Source organism: Opisthocomus hoazin, chromosome 1 (genome assembly GCF_030867145.1).
Source record: "Opisthocomus hoazin isolate bOpiHoa1 chromosome 1, bOpiHoa1.hap1, whole genome shotgun sequence".
NCBI lineage: Eukaryota > Metazoa > Chordata > Aves > Opisthocomiformes > Opisthocomidae > Opisthocomus > Opisthocomus hoazin.
The window spans coordinates 150,839,260-150,848,231 of record NC_134414.1 but is presented as its reverse complement, the minus strand read 5'-3'; positions in this window follow the sequence as shown (position 1 = coordinate 150,848,231).

Genomic DNA, 8,972 nt, shown 5'->3' with positions numbered 1-8,972 from the left:
GGTTTTCCCATGGGTTCCCATTGCTTTTTGGTCCGCATTGAATACAAATGGCAATTCTTTTGTAACCTGGCTTACACCGCTGTAGCCAGTGCTCATGTTCACCAAGAAGTTTTTAAAACATCAGCACAGTAAAAGGCAGAACAGTCAGGGAATATTTCTAGCAATTTGGACAGATTCCGAAATACTCAATTTTAACTCAAACTTCTACTCTGACGCAAATCCAAATGGCAGTTCTGCCAGAGCTGTGGCTTAGCAGGTGATTTGGGGTTTGGGGCAGATTGGATGCCCGGTGAACTCTGGCCATCTCCAGTTCTCAGCCACGTCACAGTTTTTTGTCTGATGTGTAAGCCAGGTGCACACCAAACGAAACGTGCTCGTTTCCTTTCGCTGGTAGCCGGGAACCACAGCAGCAGGTCCCCTCCGCATCCCACCCCCAAACTACCTGCCCACCACTGCTCGCCCCACCTTCGTCATGCCTGACGGTCTCGCCGCAGCTTTCCTGAGTGGCCCAGCCTGCCTCATCACCCTTGGGAAATCCGGTTTTTACGGTTGTGCTTAGATACGGTACGAAAAAGCCGAGGTTCGCAGTCTGTGTTTGTACATAATGGGTGCCCGTGGGAAGCGGTGGGAATTCACCAAGCAGCACTGGGTACCTCCCCTCATTTCAGAGCGGGGCTCATGGCTACGTGAAAGCAACTGTCTGATTCCGCCGCTTCACCTGGATGTCTTGTTCTTGATCCAAGTCAGAACTTCTTGCTGCTGAGACTTGAGCCTTACTGGTTCTGTACGGTGACATAAATGACCATTGAAAGTGATTTTATAACAAATTCTAAGCTTGGACTGGAAAGAGAAGGATTAATTAAGGCTAAGGCAATGGACTATAAACCAGGAGATGTGTCTTCTGCTCCAGGCTTGCCACCTCCCGATTTCAGGAGAGATGAACCAGAGCTTTGTGGTTTTCCACTCTCCACTTTCAAAAGAATACTTTCCTTTTTCAGCAGTGCTGTTGTAGGGATAAGATGGGCCAGTTGGCCAGAGGTGCTTATGTCTTACAGTGATGTAATAAAAAAAAAACACCACCACATTAAGGTAATGGACACATTCAACTTGTTACAGCTCCAATTACAAGTTAACTAGGTTAAATGTGCAATTTACAGGGAGCTGAATTTGATTTTAAACACAATTCATAACATCATATTGCTGATTACTGTATTTGAATCCTAGGAAGTTTGAGCCAAACGTGTAAAAGCAGCCTCAGGGCTACTGATCACCAAAAAACTGTGAGGATTTATTAAGAGTCCCGCACTGAGTGTTTCTGACATCTCTCAGCTCTCTCGCATGAGGGAAAGGCAGGCTAGCTGCAAACGCTGGCATTAAGGGCTGGCAGGTGTGAGCGGCATGCCTCGGTTTCCCGCCCCCCTGCACCCTTGGTCTCCACGTGGCCTTACTGTTGTTATGGAAATACTGATGTCACTCTGCTTTCTGGCTGGAGCAAGATAAGCAGGAGACCGAAGAGCCTGCCTGGTGAGAATGATCGAACAGCTTAGTTAGAAAACCATCCTTTGAAAGCTCCCTGGGCCCGAGAAACACAGTGGTGTTGCTGAGGCGGGAAAACCCAAACAATTCTTCACATTATTCAGTGCATGTAAGGGATAAATAAGAACAGGAGTTAAAGCCTGGAGACGCCGTTTGTCTTCTGATTTCACCATCCTTTGAATTCATCTGGATGATTCAGCGGCCGAAGAAAGCTCTTTGAAATGGTTCTAGACTATTCGTCTCTGAGACTTCCCCTCGTCATAATCTCCCTTGTCCCCAGTTTGGCTTTTTTCGAGAGGTGTGTGAAGAACAGCCAGCAGATGTTCTCCTTCCTCTGAAAACTCCTCTTTCCTTTTCTGCTGGGTTTGTCTGCCGAGGTGTTTGGGTGGCTTAGGCCAGCAGTCAGAGGGGAGCGGGGTGGAAGGCAGGAAGCACCTCTGCTCTGTACGTGCTGTGTTGCATCTGCTTCGTGGTGTCTTGCATCTGCTTCGTTGGCTAACTCCCTGAGCGGGGTTTGATTTGTGAGATGTTAGTCAGTTCCCCAAGGTGTGAACTTCTCGTGCTGCGATGGAAGCACCCCGCGAATCAGACTGAAAGCCAGTTCCGAGTGCAAGAAAACAGACCTAGGCTGCAGAGATCTTTGCGCGTTAGGTTGTTTCCTGTGATTTGCCCTGGACGGAGGTAGACTACATGCTGTAGATGGCAGAAGGGGATCACAGCACTGCCAGCCCATCCAGCACAGGGTTAGCACTCAGGAGACCAAGGGTGCCTTCCCAGCTTTGCTGCTGGTCTGCGGCGTGACATACAGAAGTCGTGTCACGTTGTCACATCTCAGCTTTCCCATACATAAAGTGGAATAATGATGCCTATTTTGTGGAACACTTAGAAATATACAAATGCACTATAGTAGAATAAATTTTTGATGTTATTGGTTAACTTAATTTCCTGTAGGTGGCATATTTTTTGGTTAATATCCCAATCATTTAGCTACCTCTGTTTACACAGAATTATAACTTTTATAATACCTGTTACGGTTTTTTAAATTGTTAGTAGTGTTATACTGTTAATGTTTTCTTTGTCCTTTTAAGAGTGGTATCCCAAGTTATCCCAGTCTCCCTACAAATTGTCTTTGTCGTAGTGCACAACAATAAATAACTTTGAGAAAAACAGATGTAACCATCTCGCATTGAGAGCTACATAAACAAAACATTTTAGTGCTGACAATGAAAGCTTATTCTTAGGTAAACTAAGAGCTGCAGCGGGTTAAATTTAGCCTCAGTTGAAACTGATGTTACAGCTACATCTGGGACCTCTGGGACAGAAGTGTCACAGGAAGAGGAAGGTGAGGGCACAGAACAACCACATCTGCTGGATCTCAGAGCAAGATGCAGAGGGAGCAGGGGGTACCCACAGCATTGTTATGCCCCCGGTGTGAATTTGTGGCTACTTTTTCCTCCGGTGGTAGCCCCAGAGAAAACAGTTAGCACCTACATCGTTTGTCCTTCCAGTAGATCTTGGATGTAAGCGAAGGGATAGTTGATACTTGCACTGTCCTGGATCTCACCGAGCATCTGACCCAGTGTCAGAGTCCAATACTCTGTCATTAGGTGCTTTTAGATATTCCACACTTGGAGGGGGGGATTACTTTTTAATACCAGATTTACTTTCTTGAAATTATTTGACATTACTTGGGATTTTGATTTAGCAGAATGATACAGCAATGCACATAAATCACAGTACAAATACAAATTACACTTAGCAGACTATGGCAATTGCAGGAGACAGTTGACTCACAAAACAAATGTGTCCCTGTAATATGCTCACCGTCGTGACAGTGGACGTCCTCTGCTGCTGGGCAGCAATATACGATTTGAAGCCAGCTGGGGCGCCGGCCAAGAAAGGCTATCGTGAGAAGTCCCAGAAGTGAACAGTCTAGGACTGTTTCAAAGAGGTTCCTCATGTATACGCTCTTCATCCTGGCCTGGCTAACACAGGAAGCCATTTGCGCTCTGCTGTTTAAGTCAGGGGTGAGCCGTTCTACAGCCGGTTAATTCACGCAGCTGATGTAGCCATTTGCCCAGAACGAAGGCCACCCTCCAGTCCCCTTTGTGTCAAGGGAAGCTCAGCTTTCTGTGCTGCAGCTGCGGTCAGTCGCTCCTGGTGTTCTTCCCTGAGCTTCATGAGCACGCTGCCCTTGCCTGTCACTTCAGAGGCCTTTTCCATTGCTGGGATTCAGTGATCGGTCACACCCCGGACCTGTGTAAAACATTGCTTCGAACAATTATCAGAATGCCTCTACTCTTGTTGTCTGTTATCCATATATCTTCTTTTCCAGCAGCTCTTCCTCAGCCGGCACCAATTGCCTTATCTGTTAGAAGGTTCGCTTTCTGGGTAGGTCGGGTTGAATTAATCTTCCTTTGCAGTTAGGTTCAATGACAACAAGGCATCCCTGAGGCTTCCCATTCCCGCTTAGCCTCTTGCTGAATTGCACTGACAGAACTGTTTTGCTTGGTCCCCTTTGCTCTCCTGCAAGGTAGGCTTCATGCCACCATAAGATGGGTGGAATAAATTGAGCTGGTTATTTTTTCTGATTTAAAAGGAGACAGTCAACTTTAAAATTAGTCATTCCCAAAGTAAAATGAATACAAATTATTACAAGTACTGTATCTGTTCTTGAGATTTCCGTATCAGGATTTTGTAATCCAAGCTGTAAGCATTTTGTCCCACCTCTAGCAATATGGAACACTCAAATAAAGTAGGAAACTGGATGAGAAGATGTGATGGAAAAAGCAATCAAAATGTATGTCCAATGTACAAAATACTTCATAAGGAATTCAAATTGCCCTCATGGCTACTCTTAGTAATATTAGATGGGTTTTGTAACATTAAAGAAATGAAAAACATCCATGGAAGTGAGAACAACTATGCAATTGACAACATTCCTCTACTTCACTGCGAATGTTCACACTTGAAAGAGAATGCTACAGCATTCACATAACTCATGCTGTCTTATCCTGCTGCACCTAGGAAATCTCATTTTTTAAAAATATCACAAAATGCCATGGAAATTGTAGTCTCCAGAACTACTGCTGCAGAATTTTGATTAATTTTGCTGCAGAGGCTTGATTGGTTTCTTTTATTTTTGATGCCTGTGTTTTCACTTAGACAGAGATTTTTGGAAGACATTCGTTTTCTCTGAAAAACCCCAGTTTCAGTGTGTGCATCTGTCCATAAATGCAAACAAAATATAAAGATACCAAATTAAATTCTGACTTTTCTCTGGTGAAAAATTGAAAACCTCGTATTTCCGTAATTCACTGCATACTGCAAACACTTTTTTCTTTTCATGTCCATGCCTTTCTTGAATTTTTATTTTTTCACTCATTGATACCTGATAATATTGACTGGCTGCAGAACCAGACAGCACTGTGAAGTGGATCATTATATCCTTGGAGGTGAGACAGAACAGAATCGGACAGCAAGAAATGTGTTTCTTTTAATTATTCTGTATATGCATCTGCATGTAGAAAAAGGACCCAAGAGAGCAAGAAAAATATTGTGTCTGGTTAAATGTTTTTAAGAAAGCTACACCTTTTCCTTGTTAAATTTGCTAATAAAAGGGACACTCTCTGCTACCAAATGCCAAATGTTTTCACGTGTGCAATACAACTTTGGATTCTTCTCACTGCTGAATTCTAGGACGGCCATCCCTTGAATGTAGGAATGTCGCTGTTGCTTACATAGAGTAGTTACTGCTGCTTTGCAGTAAGGAATTTGTTGTCTAAATAAGGGAAGGCAAAATTCTTCAGTTTCTTGAACTGTAAATTGGGTGAGCACATGCAGAGAACTGAGACTTAGAATTCCTCATCTGATGTATACATGTTTTCTTATCAGCCAAAGTAAACCATGGCGTACTTTTTCAGACCATGTTCCTCAGTGCTTAATAACGTTATCCTTGGCACAAGCCAGGAGTATTTGAATTAAGATCTAGTGTGTAAATCTACACAAAGTAATTTTAGTTGAAGGTAGGCCTGGATAAGTCTAGACTAGCTCTTTCAGAGCACTCAGCAGAGGTGCTCTGGTTTCTTACCAGAGGAACTCTAAAGGTTCATTTCCTGAATGTGAGGACTTGGTTGTCAAGGGAGAGTATTTCTAGAAGCGCGTATAGTTCAGTCTGCATTCTCTGTGTTGCGATCACAGATTCAAAATTTTGACTGAACATTCTTTGACACAGTGCTAATTTTCTGTTTCTTCAAATTCATGCACCCACATACCCTGAGTTTAACAGAATGTTTAGGTTTTAACTTCCAAATGCTGATATAAACTTTGATAGGAAAAAAATGCAAAACTCTGTGTTGTGCGTTGTTTACAGTGGCTTCAGAGAGAAACTAGATTCCAGGTAACTGGGAAATCCCATTTCTAAGTAGAAATTAAAGAAGAAAGAACAAGTGAGAGGAAAAAGAGGTAGAAAGAAGAAAAAGAGGCCATGGAAAAATAATGCTTTTTTCCACTGAACCTTTATGATAAGGTCTGGTATTTCAGCTTGCAATATATGTACACCTTTCACAAATGACAGAGAAGGTGGTGGAATTTGAAAGGAGCTGGTCTGAGCAAGGAAGGAGAAAGGAGACCACTCTATTCAAAGGAGTCACTAAAAGAGAGGAGATGAGAGAATAAAATGGAACATAGTGAAGGATTGCACTTCTTTATCCTGTGTCTACTGGTGCAAGCCAGAGTAAATAAAAAATCCACATGGTTCAAACGGCCAGGTAGGCGCGTAAGTCCATGCTCTGTGGCAGAAACATAAGGAGGAAGGTAGTCATTTGTGGCCCAGCCATAGCGTGGAAGATATCTAGCTGAGAAGACACAGCTGGCCACTGAAGTGGATGCCAAACATACTGACTGTTTCAGCTGGCGGAAACGGGCCTTTAAGGGCAGTCAGAGACACCCAAATATTGTTTAATGCCAGTCTGAAAAATTTTGAAGCTTTCAGACGGTAAGGACTGGCACAGTTGTAAGCTGCCTCATACTTCTCCTGTGGCCATGGAAATACTGTGTGGATGAGAGTGCCACTGGTAAAATGGCTTACCCTGAATTCTAGCAGGTTAAATCAAGTCCCTGCCATTCTGTTGTTACCTAACTGAGCTAGAAATACGTGAATAAGCTCATGTCTATCTTGATGAGCATACCTGTAGCTATGCCTGCGATTTTGAACTCTACCACGAACTTACGCTTGCGTCAGTACAAAGTGTAAAAGATATTCTCCAGATGCAAACCCTTCTTATACCAAAGCCATTTTTAGGCATTCAGAGGGGATGAGCTGAGGAAATTCTGCTGCTAGAATTAGTCCTGACTGCTGAAATAGGAGGAGTGGACAAATGACATACCCACATGCTGTGTCCCCACATTTTTTCTAGTACTCACTGCGCTGTTTATACTGACATGTACACAATTTTTCATATGAACTTGCTGCAGATGGTGGCTGAGGAGCAATGCTAGGCAAAAAGACTAGTTGTTTTGAGTCCTCAGACAGGTTCAGAAAATGCAAAATGCTCCAAAATACCTGTGCATAAATTCCCTCTGTTCTGGGCTTCTCCTGACACGCTTTCTTTTATAATGTGTGTCTCCTTCATTCTGTGGGAAGATATACACTTGGAGTAGCTGTGACGGTATGCTGATTGTAAGAAACAAAACCACAGCGGGGTAAGGATTTAGAGCCTATGTTTTCAATCTAAGCTGAAATTAGAAGTATCCTCAGTAATGAGGCTGCAAAAGAGCCTATTAGATAGCAGTAACCATCACTTATGGAGCAACAGTAGCCCTCAACAGAGACAATAAGACAAGCTTTAGTGGCATGATGGAAAAAACACTTAACCTCATATTAATATTCACTTAGTTTATGCCACTGGCGAAGCTAGTAGCTGCCATTGACAACATCCTGCTGAGATCAGTGTACATACTGATTCTCTGCAGTCGCCAAGACCAATCAGAATTTCACCTACTTCTCACACACAGCTCCTTAATGTGGAAACAACCTTTGTGCCAAGGGACAAAGTGGTGGATAATGAATCATTATGCATTTCCATTTTTTTTTACTTCTGAGACTGATCCGCTCAAAATCTGGAACTGGTTTCAAAGACCCTGAAAGGTGTGCACTCAGCATTGAGGACGCACTGAAAAGCATAAAGGTGATGAAAATTGAAGACAACGACCTGCTGAGGGGCAGAGCTTCAAACAGTGCCGTGTATCACCAGAAGGATTCAGTGTCTATGGCAAACATATTATTGTGGATGTCAGATCCAGCACTGGGCCACCAGATATTCACTTGAAGATGAAAACCACTCCAAATCCAAAGAAGCCAAAGGGCGCAGAGGATGAGGCCACTACTTGAAGGCAAGCGAGAGTTAGAAGAGGTTTCCTTTTATGCAGACAGATTCTGTAACCTTGTCATTGCAATGGTTCATAAAGAGATTAATGAAAAGTCAGATGGCCTTGACCTTTGTTTTGCTGTTCTTGGAATGCCTAGTTATAACTCTGTTGGACTGGGTACAAATAAAGATAAAAATAATCCATCAGCAGATGTTACTCATGTCAATATGAAAGAAACAAAATATGAGGAGAGTCCACCTTCCACGAAGACATTTTCTATAAAGAAACAAACTAGTCTTCCAGTAGAAATGAGCTTTTCCAGAAGGCAGGGGTAGATCAACATGAGAAGGAAAAATGCCATCGCAAAAATGTTTTGGCCAAGATGAATTTGCAAATAATTTAAGATAAGAGATACTAATTTATGCAAATAATGTGTTTTCAGTCATTGTGGTCTCAGTTATGAAGACCATGCAAGGTCAGGCAAATGATTCAAATATAGCTTTTATTGCACTGAAAACTTGTTACTGAAGCACTCTCAGGCTGCGGTTTCAGACTTAATAGGCTCCTCTGTGAAAAACTTACATGATGTAGCAGGCAAACTCTTGACTAATTCAGATTTTGCTTCTGCATTGAAGCCTACTCTGTTCACTCTAGGCAGTCATAAAGCTGCAGAAATTCTACATGCAATGTTGAATCATTTGCATTCTACCTTGATACCGCAGAAACCTGGAGGAGATAACGTCTAGCATATGCCTCTGTGAAGACAGGTTCAAGAAGAGATGCAAAGGCTCAAAATGAAGGTTTGCAGCAACGAAGACTGAAACATTGCCAAAAGAAAAAGAAATGACCTGTGAAGACACAGTGGGTAACCACGTTATTAAGCAAGGGTTTACCCTGTGGCATGAAAACCAAAACCAGTGCAGCCAATGCTCAGAATCATAACCAGGGAGGGAAGCTGAAACAAGATCACCAAAGAATATGCCCTGGAGTTGATAAATTTGGGATGTAGCCAAAATGTTACCAGATTTATGGGCTTGATTGTGATTGCATTATTGCCCATAAAGTTT